At 43.2% G+C, this 20170-nt stretch overlaps 1 pseudogene; it reads right to left on the reverse strand.

Moving 5' to 3' along the window:
* Window positions 1-10931: 10931 nt before the first annotated feature.
* LOC122925061 lies at window positions 10932-18183 on the reverse strand (annotated as a pseudogene).
* Between the last annotated feature and the right edge of the window lie 1987 nt (window positions 18184-20170).

Below are 20170 nucleotides of genomic sequence, written 5' to 3' on the forward strand. Positions count from 1 at the left end.
ATCCCAGGGCTCGGACTCTGCCGGATCCACTTTATAAACTGCTTTAAATCTGGCCCCAAAGGCCATTCTCTTATCAGGGAAGTTCCACTTCCATTCCATAATTGATTTCAACACCTGATGTGCTGGAAACATTCTCGCTTTCTTTTTGGGAAAACAGAAGAGATTATCTGTAGCTTAATTCGATGTTGTGTCCTTTTCTGACTATTATTTTCTTAACCTCTTTGACCAAACGCCCAACATTTTCTTTTTTAAACAAAAAGCTGTCCTCAGAAATTGGTACATCTGAGTCATCATCAGATGAGAGGTCAGAAGATTGAGATGACGATTCAGGAAAATGCGATAGTTTTCTTAAATGTTTTGAGCTGCGCTTGCGCTTCTTTGACCTCAACCAAGAGTAGATAGAATTTCAAAGCTTGCTGTTTCAGATTAAAATAGTCATCATCCTCTGATACAGCACAGTTTCTACATACATCAGTAGATACATCATCTGACATAGGCTTGATGCACAAGATACATCTTCTAGTCTCCTGCCGTGAGATATGGATAATTCCTTTGCCTCTGGAACCTGGGCTGAACAGACATTACAGACATCCTGCATGAAGTCATCAGATAAAGGCTGCTGGCAACTGACACACATTCTGTGTTTAGTTTTCTGCCTTTTCTTGGTTCCCATTCTGCTTGAGCTGTGACTTGACATCTGCACAATTAAAACATAATCTGAAAGAATATATAAGAGAACAGAACCCCTGTCCTGAACATGCTTCTGCAGATCCACAATTTTACCTTAGGGGGCTTAGGAGGCTGCTGCTTAGGCACACGTCCACCATGTGCAACCTGCAGCCAGAATAAGCCCCACCCCATTTGGAATCAGCAACAGCAGGAAGGTAAAACATAATGCAGGTAATAATATACAGTACAGACCAAAAGTTTGCACACACCTCATTCAAAGAGTTTTCTTTATTTTCATGACTATGAAGGCATCAAAACTATGAATTAACACATGTGGAATTATATACATAACAAACAAGTGTAAAACAACTGAAAATATGTCATATTCTAGGTTCTTCAAAGTAGACACCTTTTGCTTTGATTACTGCTTAGCACACTCTTGGCATTCTCTTGATGAGCTTCAAGAGGTAGTCACCTGAAATGGTCTTCCAACAGTCTTGAAGGAGTTCCCAGAGATGCTTAGCACTTGTTGGCCCTTTTGCCTTCACTCTGCAGTCCAGCTCACCCCAATCTCGATTGGGTCCAGGTCCAGTGACTGTGGAGGCCAGGTCATCTGGCGCAGCACCCCATCACTCTCCTTCATGGTCAAATAGCCCTTACTTTCAAAGTTTTCCCAATTTTTCGGCTGACTGACTGACCTTAATTTCTTAAAGTAATGATGGCCACTCGTTTTTTTCTTTACTTAGCTGCTTTTTTCTTGCCATAATACAAATTCTAACAGTCTATTCAGTAGGACTATCAGCTGTGTATCCACCTGACTTCTCCACAACGCAACTGATGGTCCCAACCCCATTTATAAGGCAAGAAATCCAACTTATTAAACCTGATAGGGCACACCTGTGAAGTGAAAACCATTTCAGGTGACTACCTCTTGAAGTTCATCAAGAGAATGCCAAGAGTGTGCAAAGCAGTAATCAAAGCAAAAGGTGGCTACTTTAAAGAACCTAGAATATGACATATTTTCAGTTGTTTCACACTTGTTTGTTATGTATATAATTCCACATGTGTTAATTCATAGTTTTGATGCCTTCAGTGTGAATCTACAATTTTCATAGTCATGAAAATAAAGAAAACTCTTTGAATGAGAAGGTGTGTCCAAACTTTTGGTCTGTACTGTATGTTAAAATCATATGAAGGGTGAGAAGAAGAAATATCGTTACCAGATGTACCCGGCAAAATAATGAGCAGCGCATAGCTGGAGTGCCTAAGCAGGAGGAACCCGGAAGTGACGTCAGTGGAATACACACTAATAAGAAGTGATGTCAGTGGAATGCACATCAAACAGGAAATTATGTCAGTGGAACACACACCGAACAGGAAACGATGTCAGTGGAACGCACACCAAGCAGGAAATTATGTCAGTGCAACGCACACCAAACAGGAAGTGATATTAGCCTGCTCAGCCATACATCTTTAAGGCCAAAGTGAGGAACTCCGCCACTGTAACAACCACAGGGCAAACAAAAAAACATGACAAACACCGTCGCTACCTATGCCCTTTTTCCTGCAAGATCAAGGTAGCAATTGTGTTGCCAGGCAAAACCCAGAGATCCTCCCTGGAACAAGGGAGTCATTTATCCCCTCTGGCAGAAAAACTAGAGAATCCATCTAGTATGTAATAAAAATCCTGAAGGTTTACCTGAAATAAAGAAAAAGAAAGAGATTAGCGTGGGCTGGGCAGATGCACACACATCTACAATGAGGACAAAATAATACACGCGTGTTGTCAGGGAGGAAGAGATTTTATAGAGGTGAATTAATTATGCTAATTTAATATGCTAATTCTAGTTGTTTAGTTGGGCTGGTCCTAGTATGCTGTAAGACGATGAGGAAAGTTATATTTCACCTAAATACACCCCAGAACTGGTTGTATCACACAGCACTTTCACCCCAATAACAAGCACGGATTACTGGAATTACTGATGTATTATATAGTGCAAACAACCTAAAAGCAGTAGTATTAGAGCAATGTGGATCCCCAATTAGTGCAGCAAGGTGTAATAGTAATCGCTCCTATTACCCAGGCTTTACACTCCCCTATTGGCCCCTGCTCTCTCCCTATAGTGCGGATAATGCCTCCCTATCCCTTCCCTACACTATGAATGATCTTTCCATGAACTGCTCATTCTTTTTTTTTGTGAATAAAGTCTTTCCTGAACACTGTCCCTAGCGCCTGTCACATCTCTCCCTGCACAAAGTTCACTGGAAAATGGCAGAAACCAAGATGGCTGAGGCTATTTATAGGGCTGTGACATCACAGTGGATGGCTGGCTGCTGATTGGCTGCATTCATGGCATTGTAGGTGATCCCTTGTTCCCAGAGTTCTTAGTTCCTCGTTCTAACATGTGCAGTAGCCATTTTAGAAAAATTATAATTAGTTACCACGAAACTCAAGAAAATTCGACTGCTGTTTTGTTTAATTTTGTTGTGTTTGGTTTGCTTCGCTTCCCTCACCATCAGTGACAGTACAACAGTAGTGAGTAAAATATACAAATAGCTTAAATTCCTACTCAGAAGGATTTCAAAGAATGCAATAGTGTGGAAATTCTAAAGCCATTCTGTAATAAAGAGAAGATAATCCAGCTACCATAAAAAGCGTTCATTCTACAGATGACCCCAAAGATAAAAGTCTAAGGGGGTTAGATCGGGAGACCTTGGGGTCGTCGTGGGCCAGTTGAATGGCCCCCAAGGTCTCCCGATCTGACCCCCTTAGACTTTTATCTTTGGGGTCATCTGAAGGCAATTGTCTATGCTGTGAAGATACGAGATGTGCAGCACCTGAAACTACGGATACTGGAAGCCTGTGCTAGCATTTCTCCTGCGGTGTTGCTATCAGTGTGTGAAGAGTGGGAGAAGAGGGTTGCATTGACAATCCAACACAATGGGCAGCACATTGAACACATTTTATAAGTAACATAGTACATAAGGCCGAAAAAAGACATCTGTCCATCCAGTTCGGCCTGTCATCCTGCAAGTTGATCCAGAGGAAGGCAAAAAAAAAAAACTGTGAGGTAGAATCCAAAATATAAAATTCCTTCCTGACTCCAATTAGGCAATCAGAATAACTCCCTGGATCAACGACCTTTCTCTAGTAGCTATAGCCTGTAATATTATTACGCTCCAGAAATACATCCAGGCCCCTCCTGAATTCCTTTATTGTACTCACCATCACCACCTCCTCAGGCAGAGAGTTCCATAGTCTCACTGCTCTTACCGTAAAGAATCCTCTTCTATGTTTGTGTACAAACCTTCTTTCCTCTAGACACACAGGATGTCCCCTCGTCACAGTCCTGGGGATAAACAGATGATGGGATAGATCTCTGTACTGACCCCTGATATATTTATACATAGTAATTAGATCTCCCCTCAGTCGTCTTTTTTATAAAGTGAATAACCCTAATTTTGATAAACTTTCAGGGTACTGTAGTTGCCCCATTCCAGTTATTACTTTAGTTGCCCTCCTCTGGACCCTCTCCAGCTCTGCTATGTCTGCCTTGTTCACTGGAGCCCAGAACTGTACACAGTACTCCATGTGTGGTCTCACTAATGATTTGTAAAGTGGTAGGACTATGTTCTCATCACGGGCATCTATGCCCCATTTTTATGCAACCCATTATCTTATTGGCCTTGGCAGCAGCTGCCTGACACTGGTTTTTGTAGCTTAGTTTGCTGTTTATTAAAATTCCTAGATCCTTTTCCATGTCAGTGTTACCGAGTCTTTTACCATTTAGTATGTACGGGTGACTTGCATTATTCCTTCCCATGTGCATAACTTTACATTTGTCAGTGTTAAACCTCATCTGCCACTTATCTGCCCAAGCCCGCAATCTATCCAGATCCCTCTGTAGTAGTATACTGTCCTCTTCAGTGTTAATTACTTTACACAGTTTAGTGTCATCTGCGAAAATTTATATTTTACTATGCAAGCCTTCTACAAGATCATGTTAGCTCTTGTTGGAATGGAAAAGAACTGTACAAGAAAGATGGTTTGCATCTTTCTCTCAAAGGAACGAATGTCCTCGGTGAACAGTTCCAAGTATTTGCTAAGGAGCATTTAAACTAGAAAGGGGGGCAAAAGAGTGATAATACAGCAGTCCAACTGCCCCCCGGAACAATGCCAGAAGATGCCAGTAGCACAAAAGGTTAAGAAATGACAAGCTCAGATTCTTATCTACAAATGCTCGCAGTTTAGGGAATAAGATCAATGAACTTGAGGCTATAATGGCATCTGAGAATATAGATGTAGTGGCCGTTACTGAGACGTGGTTCAAGGGGAGTAATGACTGGGATATATCAATACCAGGGTTCTCTCTATACAGGAAAGACAGAGAAGGCAAGAAGGAAGGAGGGGTGGCCCTGTATGTGAAAGACAGCATAAAATCTAATTTGATACAAGTTAGCGAGAACAATTTACAGTCAGTTTGGGTTACCTTGCAGCTTGATAATCATAAGGTAACTCGTGTAGGTGTGATATATAGACCACCTAGCCAAGTCAAAGAATTAGATGATCTACTAGTTGAGGAAATAGCTAAAATGACATTGAAGGGGGAAGTTATCATTATGGGAGACTTCAATCTTCCTGATGTAAACTGGAAAACCAAAATAGCTAGTTCTGCCAGGAGTACAGATATTCTAAATTCCCTACTGGGATTATCTCTACAGCAAGTAGTTGAGGAGCCAACCCGGAAGGAGGCCATATTAGATTTAGTATTCACAAACGGGAATTTGGTATATGATATTACTGTAGGGAAAAGCTTGGGATCTAGTGATCACCAGTCAGTGTGGTTTACTATAAGTACAGTGACTGAGTCACACCACACAAAAACAAAAGTTTTAGATTTTAGAAAATCTGACTTTTCTAAAATTAGATTAGTGGTATACGAGTCCCTATCAGACTGGAACTGTTTCATTGGAGTCCAGGAGAAATGGGACTACTTAAAAGAGGCACTATTGAAGGCAACAGAAAATTGCATTAGGCTTGTCAGTAAAAGCAAAAAAAGGAAAAGACCTCAGCAGAAGTGGCCAAAATCATTAAAAACAAAAAGATAGCATTTAGGAATTATAAAAAACAAAACAAAACGAGGATGACAGGCTAATTTACAAGATTAGGCAGAGAGAGGCCAAACAAGTTATAAGAGCTTCTAAAGCACAGGCAGAAGAGAAATTAGCTCAGTCAGGGAAAAAAGGCGATAAGGCATTCTTCAGATACATAAAAGAAAAACGGAAACTAAAACAAGGAATTACAAAATTAAAAACAAAAGAAGGAAGGTATATGGAAGAAGATAATGAACTAGCTGACTGCCTCAATGAATACTTCTGTTCAGTCTTTACGAAGGAAAATGAAGGAAAAGGACCTCAGTTAGGAAAGAAGACTAATGAATCTTTTGATGCATGTGTCTTTACAGAGGAAGAGGTTCTAAGTCAGCTGTCTAAAATCAATACAAATAAGTCACAGGGGCCTGATGGGATACACCCAAAGCTATTAAAAGAGCTCAGCGGTGAACTAGCAAAACCATTAACAGATTTATTTAACCAATCACTGGCAACAGGATTCGTCCCAGAAGATTGGAAATTAGCAAATGTTGTGCCGATTCACAAGAAAGGTAGTAGGGAGGAATCGGGCAACTATAGGCCAGTAAGCCTGACATCAATAGTGGGGAAATTAATGGAAACCATACTTAAGGAGAGGATTGTGGAACATCTAAAATCCCATGGATTAAAAGATGAAAAACAGCATGGGTTTACTTCAGGGAGATCATGTCAAACTAATCTTATAGATTTTTTTGATTGGGTGACTAAAACAATAGATGGCGGAGGTGCAGTAGACATCGCTTATCTAGACTTTAGTAAGGCTTTCGATACTGTCCCACACAGAAGGCTTATCAATAAATTCTAGTCTTTGGGCTTGGACTCACATATTGTTGAATGGATTAGGCAGTGGCTGAGGGACAGGCAAGAGAGGGTTGTAGTCAATGGAGTATATTCAGACCAAGGTCTTGTTACCAGTGGGGTACCTCAGGGATCTGTTCTGGGACCCATATTGTTTAATATCTTTATCAGCGAAATTGCAGAAGGCCTCGATGGTAAGGTGTGTCTTTTTGCTGATGACACAGATTTGTAACAGGGTTGATGTTACTGGAGGGATACACCAAATGGAAAAGGATTTAGGAAAACTAGAGGAATGTATAAATCACAGAAGAAATGCACCAAACGGATATGCCACTGACTATACTGGCTAGTCATAAATGCAGATATTAAAAGCTGAGACTTTTGCCAATATATTCCTGTCAGGAAGATATCGGAGCCCATCATGCACCACTCTCCTTTGCACCTGGTAACCTCCATCACATGGTCTGATATGGGTGTGGCTTACAGTCTTGCTTTGTTCACATTGCATTAGTTGTCCTGCTAGGCGGTTGTGTGGAAGCTTGGCTGTGAGCTGGATTACATCACCTTCAGACCTTGTTCACACCATAGTTAGAGCAGCGGTTAGGACCCCTTGCCATGCTGAGAACCGTGACGTGGTGCATGATGGGCTCCGATATCTTCCTGACAGGAATATATTGGCAAAAGTCTCAGCTTTTAATATCTGCATTTATGACTAGCCAGTATAGTCAGTGGCATATCCGTTTGGTGCATTTCTTCTGTGATTTATATGATTATATTTTCATCCGCACAATGCTCCGTTTTGTGTAGGATGCCTTTGTGGTGCATGTGGACCGTGCCGACATCCTCCACCGTATGCAAAACATTTTTTGCTGGGGATAGTCGTTTGCTGCGGTCCACATGCGGTGGGGCTGCTCCCCCAATGAAAAACACGCTACAGTGTTAGGGGTTGAGCAGCTCCCCCAGGTTATCCACTATATTTCTGTGTTTTTGTAAAACTAGAGGAATGGTCAAAAATCTGGCAACTAAAGTTTAATGTGGATAAGTGTAAAATAATGCACCTGGGGTGTAAAAACCCAAGAGCAGAATATACAATCAGTGATACAGTCCTAACCTCAGTATCTGAGGAAAGGGATTTAGGGGTCATTATTTCAGAAGACTTAAAGGTAGGCAGACAATGTCATAGAGCAGCAGGAAATGATAGCAGAATGCTTGGGTGTATAGGGAGAGGCATTACTAGTAGAAAGAGGGAGGTGCCCATGCCGCTCTACAGAGCACTAGTGAGACCTCATTTGGAGTATTGTGCTCAGTACTGGAGACCATATCTCCAGAAGGATATTGATACTTTGGAGAGAGTTCAGAGAAGAGCTACTAAACTGGTACATGGATTGCAGGATAAAACTTACCAGGAAAGATTAAAGGACCTTAACATGTATAGCTTGGAAGAAAGACGAGACAGAGGGGATATGATAGAAACTGCTAAATACATAAAGGGAATCAACAAGGTAAAAGAGGAGAGAATATTTAAAAGAAGAAAAACGGCTACAAGAGGACATAGTTTTAAATTAGCGGGGCAAAGGTTTAAAAGTAATATCAGGAAGTATTACTTCACTGAGAGAGTAGTGGATGCATGGAATAGCCTTCCTGCAGAAGTGGTATCTGCAAATACAGTGAAGGAGTTTAAGCATGCATGGGATAGGCATAAGGCCATCCTTCATATAAGATAGGGCCAGGGGCTATCCATAGTACTTAGTATATTGGGCAGACTAGATGGGCCAAATGGTTCTTATCTGCCGACACATTCTATGTTTCTATAATACGTATATTGAAGAGAATAGGGCCCAATACTGACCCCCTGAGGTACTCCACTAGTGACAGTGACCCAATCTGAGTATGTACCGTTAATAACCACCCTCTATTTTCTATCATTGAGCCAGTTACTTACCCACTTACAGACGTTTTCTCCCAGTCCGAGCATTCTCATTTTATATACTAACCTTTTATGTGGTACAGTGTCAAATGCTTTGGAGAAGTCCAGATACACGACATCCATTGATTTGCCGCTGTCAAGTCTAGAACTTACCTCCTCATAGAAACTGATTAAATTAGTTTGACATGACCGATCCCTCACCTACTTTTTTTTTAAGTAGTTGGGCTCGCTGGTGTAGACTCATGGAGTACATTGGGGATCCCCAGTAGAGGAGCAAGATCATTTATCCTACAAGGACAGAGATGGGTGTAGCTTTGGGCCCCGTTTGGTTACATTATTGAGTCCAGTGCTCTGTTTTCCTGACTTGTTGGATGTCGGGATCATCGTGGTATAGTTAGAGACAGGAAGAGCCTTGTTCAAGGTAGATAGAAGAATAGGAGTCTCACTTATGAGACACTTCTCTGTATTAAACATAAATTCAACTTAGATAAAAGCACCTCCTGAAGGTTAACACAGGAGGATACTATAGTACACCATCAGACGGTAATACGGTTGAATATGGAGAAAGTCCAGTTTGCTGCTTTATAAATCTTGAGGAGATAGGCCTGCCATGTAGGGCAGTTACTCTGTTTGATGGAGGTAGTGTTAATGGGTTTTTCAGTCCACTCTAGGTTATCACCATAAAATGGGAGTTAGGTCTTGAATGGTTGAGTAAGCTGCCAAGAGTGGTTTCTTGTAAACAGCCTTGATTCAATAATACCCAAGATAGAAGAGTGTGGGTATGGTCGGTAGGTATGATCCTAAGTGATCTGAGGGGTGGAGTGTATTAGCAAAAGTGTGACAGTACAGCAGTGCACACTTGCAGACTCGTCATGTACTGAACTCTCTTAGGCAAGATGGTGGCTGAATCCCACGGTTCCAGTGTCTCTAAAAAGGTGAAGAGCTGGGGCCAAGATGAAGGCAGTGTAATAGAAGCAAGATCGTCCTTACAGGGTGTAGTAATTATTTATTCGATGCACTTATATAGAGCAGCTATATTCCGCAGCACTTTACAGACATTAGCATCTAGCTGTCCCCAATGGAGCTCACAATCTAAGTTCCCTATCAATATGTCTTTGGAGTGTGGGAGGAAACCAGAGAACCCTGAGGAAACCCAAGCAAACACGGGGAGAACATACAATCTCCATGCAGATGTTTTCCTTGGTCGGATTCGGACCTAGGACCCCAGCGCTGCAAGGCACCAGTGCTAATCACTAAGCCACCATGCTGCCCAGTAGCAGGACCGCAACGCCAGGTCACAGTAATAATGGTGCATTGCCCATCATCAGGACTTTCACAGGTCCCTACTGCGAAACTCTGCTCCTCACAAAGGCTTTTCTCCCTTACCCGATTAATAATTTCACACATTAGCTGTCAATTTTCTACAGGTTACACCAGTTAAAAAGGTGTGTCCAGACATATGCCACACCCTATAGAACAAAGCTGACAGTGCAGTGTGTTATTAAACAGGCTGCTTGTTACCACCGGCTAACATCCATTTACCCATAGTTATACTAATGCTTTCTTGGAATTAAAGAGCTTCAAAGTTGTTGCATACAAGCCCCAGTAGAACCAAGAATATCTACATCTGAGCATTTTCAATTTTGGTTGAACTTATTTGTACCAGAATCAAACTCATTCAAATCTGCCCCCCCCCCCCCCCAAAAAAAAATATAAAGAAATTTGATCATCTCTACTACTCAACTGCGCGAGATCTCTGACTTTTGATTCTTATGTAAAACATTTTCCACATTCTGAACATGAAAATAGTCTCTTCCTTGTGTGAAATCTCTGATGTTTAACACAACTATTTTTTTTTTTATCTATTTCCCACATTCTGCACATGAATATGGTTTCTCTCCTCTGTAAATTCTTTCATGTTTAACATGACTTGATTTTTTTGTATAATATTTCCCACATTCTGGACATGAATATGGTTTCTCTCTTGTGTGACTTTTCCATGTGTAAGATTTGATTTAGTTTTAAAACATTTTCCACATTCTGGACATGAAAACGGCTTTTCTCCTGTGTGACTTCTCTCATGTATAACAAGACTTGATTTATACTGTAAAGGGGGAATATTAATTACCAGTATTTATGCAAATATCAATAATTAATATTCATAAATAAGAGGAGTCGTCTAGTGAAGACTCCACCTATTTATACCTTAAATAAAGAATAATACTTTCACTTTGCCCTACGCTAATCACTAAACTAGCTATAAGCGCCTAACTGAGCTAGCTACCGCTAATAACCACACGTTACACAGTAGGTATAATACAAATAATACAAGATATTTATTATCACCTACAGTACACAATACAGCACCATAAATACAGCACTAAATACACTATTCAATCCCAAGTTCCACCCACAAACTAACTATACAATATACTTACATACATTCATTAGCAGCCCACCCCACCTGCCTCTAAACTATCCCTATGAACGAAGGGTTAACGGTGGCGCTGCAAGGGTCATTGCAGGCCACAGACACAGGGTTACAGCAGGGGTTAATAGGAAGCAGGGATACTCCTGCAGGGTTAGGGTAGGGGATAGGTGGTCAAGGGGTAAATTAGCAGGGGTAGCTGAAGGGTAGGGGTACAGAGGTGGTAACTGAAGGGTAGGGGTACAGCAGTCAATGCAAGGGTTAATACCCTGCAGGTGAATGCTGGGGTAACTTGGCAGGGCAATTAGGGTATGTGAGGGTCAAGGGAATATGGGCAGGTAGGGGTTATAGTGAAATATGGGCAGGTAATATAGGTTGTGGTCGTTGGTGGGATAGTGGTAGGGATACGGCATCAGTACTCAGCCCTCCAGGGGTTAATTTCTCATTGTCCAGGGGATGCTCGTCGTCCTGGGGATGATTCTAACTCCCCCAGCGAGCGCTGCCTGTGCTCTCCGTCCTCTGCTGGGGGGTAGGGGGTCTCTTCTCTTCAGGGGGGCGGCTCGGCTCTTCTCCCTTAGTGCAGGGCCTGCCGCCTTAGTGCAGGGCCTTAGTGCAGGGTCTGCCGCCCCGCCCACACTGACAGGCGGGAGAAGCCTTTAATCTCCCGACTTTGCATTTCGGGCAGTGCAATGGTAATGGCGGAATGCGCATAATAGAAGGAGGGGAGGTTTCTACCTTCCTTCTATCATGCATATTTATCTATTATTATAAGGGGACACACTATAAGGGGACACATATATGGGGGCACATGTATAAGGGGGCATGTATTCCCCACAGGGGCCACAATGAGCCCCTGTGGAATATTAAGGGCATATGTGCGCAGATACTGGGCACATCTTCTTATAATGCGCCCATTTATGTATGCGTATATATTATACATGCATGCACGTATATTATGCATATGTCTCAACCCTTCCTCAACATATACGTAAAACATTTCCCACATTCTGAGCATGAATATCGCTTCTCTCTGTGAATTCGTTCATGTGTATCAAGACTTGAATTGTGTGTAAAACATTTGCCACATTCTGGACATAAATATGGTTTCTCTCCTGTGTGACGTCTCTCATGTGTAATTAGATGTGATTTATCTGTAAAACGTTTCCCACATTCTGAACAAAAATAAGGCTTCTCTCCTGTGTGAGTTCTCTCATGGGAAACAAGACTTGATTTATGTGTAAAATACTTCCCACTTTCTGAACATGAATACGGCTTCTCTCCTTGTGAATTCTGTCATGTGCAACAAGATCTGGTTTAGTTTTAAAACATTTCCCACATTCTGAACATGAATATGGTTTCTCTTCTGTGTGACATCTCTCGTGTCTAACAAGATGTGATCTATCTGTATAACATTTCCCACATTCTGTACATGAATATGGCTTCTCCCCTGTGTGACCTTTCTCATGGGAAAGAAGACTTGCTTTCTTTGTAAAACACTTCCCACATTGGGAACATGAATATGGCTTTACTCCTGTGTGATTTCTCTCATGTGTAGCAAGATTTGATTTTCTTAAAAAACATTTTCCACATTCTGAACAGGAATATGGCTTCTCTCCTGTGTGACTTCTCTCGTGTGTAACAAGATTTGATTTTTTTTTAAAACATTTTCCACATTCTGAACAGGAATATGGCTTCTCTCCTGTGTGACTTCTCTCGTGTGTAACAAGATTTGATTTTTTTTTAAAACATTTTCCACATTCTGAACATGAATATGGTTTCTCTCCTGTGTGATTTCTCTTATGTGTAACAAGACTTGATTTCTGTGTAAAACATTTCCCACATTCTGAACAAGAATATGGCTTCTCACCCGTGTGACTTCTCTCATGTCTAATGAGACCAGATTTATCTGAAAAGCACTTCCCACATTCTGAACATGAATATGGCTGCTCTCCTTTGTGAATTCTTCTGTTTGTAGAAAGACCTGAGCTTTTTGTGAACTCTTTGGCATGTTGAAACCTTTCACCCCCTTTCTGACCTGTACTTGAAGTAGCAATCTGTGATGGGTGAGGAGAAGGTTTCTCATTATTAGAGGGATTATATGGTTGATCTGTACTGTGAAGTCCTGGATGTATATTAAGGTTTCCTCTTGAAGAGCGCTGCATGATATCTTCATCTTCTACTTTATAATTTAGTGATAACATGTTTCCCTCACGATTCATACTGGGATTTTCTGTTTAGATAAAAATTGATTTGATTATTTTTCCAAACTACATCGTGGACAGACTTGTCAAACTTGCCTTCTGCCAATAGATTTGGCCCTTCAATGCCAAATGGGCATTACCTTGATACAACAAATTAACTTAACCACCTCCAGACCGCCTAACGCAGATTCGCGTTCCGGAGGTGGCAGCCCTGCGCACAGTCACGCATATATGCGTCATCTCGCGAGACGCGAGATTTCCTGTGAACGCGCGCACACAGGCGTGCGGGCTCACAGGAACGGAAGGTAAGCGAGTGGATCTCCAGCCTGCCAGCGGCGATCGCTCGCTGGCAGGCTGGAGATCCGAATTTTTTAACCCCTAACAGGTATATTAGACGCTGTTTTCATAACAGCGTCTAATATACCTCCTACCTGGTCCTCTGGTGGTCCCTTTTGTTAGGATCGACCACCAGAGGACTCAGGTAGGTCAGTACAGTCGCACCAAACACCACACTACACTACACCCCCCCCGTCACTTATTAACCCCTTATAAACCCCTGATCACCCCATATAAACTCCCTGATCACCCCCCTGTCATTGATCACCGCCCTGTCATTGATCACCCCCCTGTCAGGCTCCGTTCAGACGTCCGTATGATTTTTACGGATCCACGGATACATGGATCGGATCCGCAAAACGCATACGGACGTCTAAATGGAGCCTTACAGGGGGGTGATCAATGACAGGCGGGTGATCACCCATATACACTCCCTGATCACCCCCTGTCATTGATCACCCCCCTGTCACTGATCACCCCCCCTGTAAGGCTCCATTCAGACATCCGCATGATTTTTTACGGATCCATGGATACATGGATCGGATCCACAAAACACATGCGGACGTCTGAATGGAGCCTTACAGGGGGGTGATCAATGACAGGGGGGTGATCAGGGAGTGTATATGGGTGATCACCCGCCTGTCATTGATCACCCCCTGTAAGGCTCCATTCAGACGTCCGCATGTGTTTTGCGGATCCGATCCATGTATCCATGGATCCGTAAAAAATCATGCGGATGTCTGAATGGAACCTTACAGGGGGGGTGATAAGTGACAGGGGGGTGATCACCCTGATCACCCCCTGTCATTGATAACCCCCCTGTAAGGCTCCATTCAGACGTCCGCATGTGTTTTGTGGATCCGATCCATGTATCCATGGATCCGTAAAAAATCATGCGGATGTCTGAATGGAGCCTTACAGGGGGGGTGATCAGTGACAGGGGGGTGATCACCCTGATCACCCTCTGTCATTGATAACCCCCCTGTAAGGCTCCATTCAGACGTCCGCATGTGTTTTGTGGATCCGATCCATGTATCCATGTATCCGTAAAAATCATGCGGACATCTGAATGGAGCCTTACAGGGGGGGGGGTGATCAGTGACAGGGGGGTGATCACCCTGATCACCCCCTGTCATTGATAACCCCCCTGTAAGGCTCCATTCAGACGTCCGCATGTGTTTTGCGGATCCGATCCATGGATCCGTAAAAATTATACGGACGTCTGAATGGAGCCTTACCAGGGGGGTGATCAATGACAGGGGGGTGATCCGGGAGTCTATATGGGTGATTACCCCCCTGTCATTGATCACCCCCCTGTCATTGATCACCCCCCCTGTCATTGATCACCCCCCTGTCATTGATCACCCCCCCCTGTAAGGCTCCATTCAGACATTTTTTTTGGCACAAGTTAGCGGAAATTTTTTGTTTGTTTTTGTTTTTTCTTACTAAGTCTCATATTCTACTAACTTGTGTCAAAAAATAAAATCTCCCATGAACTCACCATACCCCTCACGGAATCCAAATGCGTAAACATTTTTAGACATTTATATTCCAGACTTCTTCTCACGCTTTAGGGCCCCTAAAAAGCCAGGGCAGTATAAATACCCCACATGTGACCCCATTTCGGAAAGAAGACACCCCAAGGTATTCGCTGAGGGGCATATTGAGTCCATGAAAGATTGAAATTTTTGTCCTAAGTTAGCGGAAAGTGAGACTTTGTGAGAAAAAAAAAAAAAAAAAATCAATTTCCGCTAACTTATGCAAAAAATAAAAAATTTCTAGGAACTCGCCAGGCCCCTCATTGAATACCTTGGGGTGTCTTCTTTCCAAAGTGGGGTCACATGTGGGGTATTTATACTGCCCTGGCTTTTTAGGGGCCCTAAAGCGTGAGAAGAAGTCTGGGATCCAAATGTCTAAAAATGCCCTCCTAAAAGGAATTTGGGCCCCTTTGCGCATCTAGGCTGCAAAAAAGTGTCACACATCTGGTATCGCCGTACTCAGGAGAAGTTGGGGAATGTGTTTTGGGGTGTCATTTTACATATACCCATGCTGGGTGAGAAAAATATCTTGGTCAAATGCCAACTTTGTATAAAAAAAAAGGAAAAGTTGTCTTTTGCCAAGATATTTCTCTCACCCAGCATGGTTATATGTAAAATGGCACCCCAAAACACATTCCCCAACCTCTCCTGAGTACGGCAATACCAGATGTGTGACACTTTTTTGCAGCCAAGGTGGGCAAAGGGGCGCATATTCCAAAATGCACCTTTCGGATTTCACCGGCCATTTTTTACAGATTTTGATTGCAAGGTACTTCTTACACATTTGGGCCCCTAAATTGCCAGGGCAGTATAACTACGCCACAAGTGACCCCATTTTGGAAAAAAGACACCCCAAGGTATTCCGTGAGGGGCATGGCGAGTTCCTCGAATTTTTTATTTTTTGTCACAAGTTAGCGGAAAATTATGATTTTTCTTTTTTTTTTCTTTTTTCCTTACAAAGTCTCATATTCCGCTAACTTGCGACAAAAAATAAAAAATTCTAGGAACTCGCCGTGCCGCTCACGGAATACCTTGGGGTGTCTTCTTTCCAAAATGGGGTCACTTGTGGCGTAGTTATACTGCCCTGGCAATTTAGGGGACCATATGTGTGAGAAGTACTTTGCAATCAAAATGTGTAAAAAATGGCCTGCGAAATCCGAAAGGTGCTCTTTGGAATATGTGCCCCTTTGCCCACCTTGGCTGCAAAAAAGTGTCACACATGTGGTATCGCCGTACTCAGGAGAAGTTGGGGAATGTGTTTTGGGGTGTCATTTTACATATACCCATGCTGGGTGAGAAAAATATCTTGGTCAAATGCCAACTTTGTATAAAAAAATTGGAAAAGTTGTCTTGAGACTTTGTAAGAAAAAAATAAATAAATAAAATCATCATCATTTTCCGCTAAGGCTACTTTCACACTAGCGTTCGTCGGTCCGCTCGTGAGCTCCGTTTGAAGGGGCTCACGAGCGGACCCGAACGCAGCCGTCCAGCCCTGATGCAGTCTGAATGGAGCGGATCCGCTCAGACTGCATCAGTCTGGCGGCGTTCAGCCTCCGCTCCGCTCGCCTCCGCACGGACAGGCGGACAGCTGAACGCTGCTTGCAGCGTTCGGGTGTCCGCCTGGCCGTGCGGAGGCATGCGGATCCGTGCGGATCCGTCCAGACTTACAATGTAAGTTAATGGGGACGGATCCGTTTGAAGATGCCACAATATGGCTCAATCTTCAGGCGGATCCGTCCCCCATTGACTTTACATTGAAAGTCTGGACGGATCCGTACGAGGCTATTTTCACACTTAGCTGTTATATGCTAAAATAATGCAGACGGATCCGTACTGAACGGAGCCTCCGTCTGCATTATTATGATCGGATCCGTTCAGAACGGATCCGATCGAACGCTAGTGTGAAAGTAGCCTAACTTGTGACAAAAAATAAAAAGTTCTATGAACTCACTATGCCCATCAGCGAATACCTTAGGGTGTCTACTTTCCGAAATGGGGTCATTTGTGGGGTTTTTCTACTGTCTGGGCATTGTAGAACCTCAGGAAACATGACAGGTGCTCAGAAAGTCAGAGCTGCTTCAAAAAGCGGAAATTCACATTTTTGTACCATAGTGTGTAAACGCTATAACTTTTACCCAAACCATTTTTTTTTTGCCCAAACATTTTTTTTTAATCAAAGACATGTAGAACAATAAATTTGGCGAAAAAATTATATATGGATGTCGTTTTTTTTGCAAAATTTTACAGCTGAAAGTGAAAAATGTCATTTTTTTGCAAAAAAATCGTTACATTTTGATTAATAACAAAAAAAGTAAAAATGTCAGCAGCAATAAAATACCACCAAATGAAAGCTCTATTAGTGAGAAGAAAAGGAGGTAAAATTCATTTGGGTGGTAAGTGTAGTGCCGAAGTGTAAAAAGTGCTCTGGTCATGAAGGGGGTTTCACCTAGCGGGGCTGAAGTGGTTAAAAAGGATCTATCACTACATTCCTTAACACAAACTGCATTCATTATTAAATCACTCTCTCAGACCTGATGAAGCTAGTGGACTCATTACAAAAATCCATGCTATAATGGCCCCCAGGTATAAACTGACAAGCATTTTTTATCTCCTCCTCCTCCCGCTGCTGCTGAAATCTCACACTGCAAACCTTTAAACATTATGGAGAAAAGCACAAAAATATATTGATTATTTTTATATATACTGAATATCATTACTATCCCAAATGGGTGCTTAACCCTTTCCTGCACAATGAAGAACATTCAGGTCACTTGCACCATGTAATTCCTGCACAATGGCGTACATGTAGTTCATCATGACAGCACAGACATAAAAGCTGCATCTGCATAATCCCCAGTGGGTGTGTGGATGTGACTGACCGTCATGTCCTGCAGGAACAGCCGGGATCAGAGAAGAATCTGATCAGAGATCACCGTCAGCTGGATAAGGGGAATACTTCATGATGTGATGGGGACATCTCCAATCAAAGAGCAGCCCAGCAGCCGGTGATCAGATTCTCCTCCTGTCCTGAAGGCACCAAGGACAGAATCTGAAGTCACTTTCTCCATTCGTGAATCCATACCTGTGGTGACATCTCCTGGAATGTTCTCCTCCACCTCACTCTTACATGGCGGATCGCCCATCATCCACTCTTCTTCATCCTCCACTTTAATATCAGTCAGATCTTCCCCCTGATTTGTCATCTGTAACAATTCAGTACAATACAGCAGACAGGTGGGAAATCTAACAGATCCACAGAAGAGACCCCCACAATCTATGACCTCTCAATGACTGCAGGACCCCCCCCTATATAGATGTGTGTAGGGCTCAGCTCCATCTACCTGAGGATTCTTTGGGACCTTCTCCTCTGGACAGTCCTGGGAATACAGAGGACGGGGACATCTCTCTGGTGGATTTCTCCTCCTGGATCCATCTGTGGAGACACAAGCACACAGTGACTGAATACATGGCCTCCTGTAGATCTGTCTATAGATCAGACACTTCTCTCAGCTCCTTTACTTCTAGGTTTAGTTATCAAGGGGAAATATCAATATTCTGCTCCTCACCACTTGTGCAGAGGTCCTGGCACCTAGCAGACCACAGGCCCAAAGTAAGGCTGAATTCACACATCCGTGGAACACGGTCCGTGAGATGCCTGCTTAGTGCAGGAGCACACGGCGTCATTGGTTGCTATGACGCCGTGCGCTTTGTGCCGCCTCCGCAGTACGTAATACACTCGTATGATCTATACGAGTGTATTACTGTACAGCAGCGGCGGCATGAAGCGCACGGCGTCATAGCAACCAATAACGCCGCGCGCTTCTGCATTAAGCAGGATGCCAGTCCGGTATCTCACGGACCATGTGAATTCATCCTAACCGCTGGTCAATGACAGCAAATCGCAGACAGTGGGCTGACGGCTCCTTCTCCACAATAGTACATTCTGATTATGAAGATAGAAACATAGAAACATAGAATGTGTCGGCAGATAAGAACCATTTGGCCCATCTAGTCTGCCCAATATATCTGAATCCTATTAAACCTTTGCCCCTCTAATTTAAAACTGTGTCCTCTTGTGGTAGTTTTTCTTCTTTTAAATATTCTCTCCTCCTTTACCGAGTTGATTCCCTTTATGTATTTAGCAGTTTCTATCATATCCCCTCGGTCTCTTCTTTCTTCCAAGCTATACATGTTAAGGTCCTTTAACCTTTCCTGGTAAGTTTTATCCTGCAATCCATGTACTAGTTTAGTAGCTCTTCTCTGAACTCTCTCTAGAGTATCTATATCCTTCTGGAGATATGGCCTCCAGTACTGCGCACAATACTCCAAGTGAGGTCTCACCAGTATTCTGTACAGCGGCATAAGCACTTCACTCTTTCTACTGCTTATACCTCTCCCTATACATCCAAGCATTCTGCTAGCATTTCGTGCTGCTCTATTACATTGTCTTCCCACCTTTAAAGGGGTTGTCCGGGTTCAGAGCTGAACCCGGACATACCCTTATTTTCACCCCGGCAGCCCTCCTGAGCCTGGCATCGGAGCATCTCATGCTCCGATGCGCTCCAGTGCCCTGCGCTAGATCGCGCAGGGCACAGGCTCTTGTGTTTACAATAACACACTGCCGGGCGGTAACTTCCGCCCAGCGGTGTGTTCGGTGACGTCACCGGCTCTGAGGGGCGGGCTTTAGCTCTGCCCTAGCCGTTTTACTGGCTAGGGCAGAGCCAAATCCCGCCCATCAGTGCCGGTGACGTCACCGGGGTTCCTGTCAGCCCCATAGAGAGCCCCGGTACGTCACCGGAACTCAGAAAAATGCCTTTGCCCTGTGCGATTTAGCGCAGGGCAAAGGAGAGCATCGGAGCATGAACTGCTCCGATGCTCATGTGAGGGGGGCTGCCGGGGTGAAAATGGAGGGATGTCCAGGTTCAGCTCTGAACCTGGACAACCCCTTTAAGTCTTCTGAAATAATTACTCCTAAATCCCTTTCCTCAGATACTGAGGTCAGGACTGTGTCAAATATTCTATATTCTGCCCTTGGGTTTTTACGCCCCAGGTGCATTATCTTGCACTTATCCACATTAAATTTCAGTTGCCAGAGTTCTGACCATTCTTCTAGTTTTCCTAA

Source organism: Bufo gargarizans, chromosome 1, assembly GCF_014858855.1.
Source record: "Bufo gargarizans isolate SCDJY-AF-19 chromosome 1, ASM1485885v1, whole genome shotgun sequence".
NCBI lineage: Eukaryota > Metazoa > Chordata > Amphibia > Anura > Bufonidae > Bufo > Bufo gargarizans.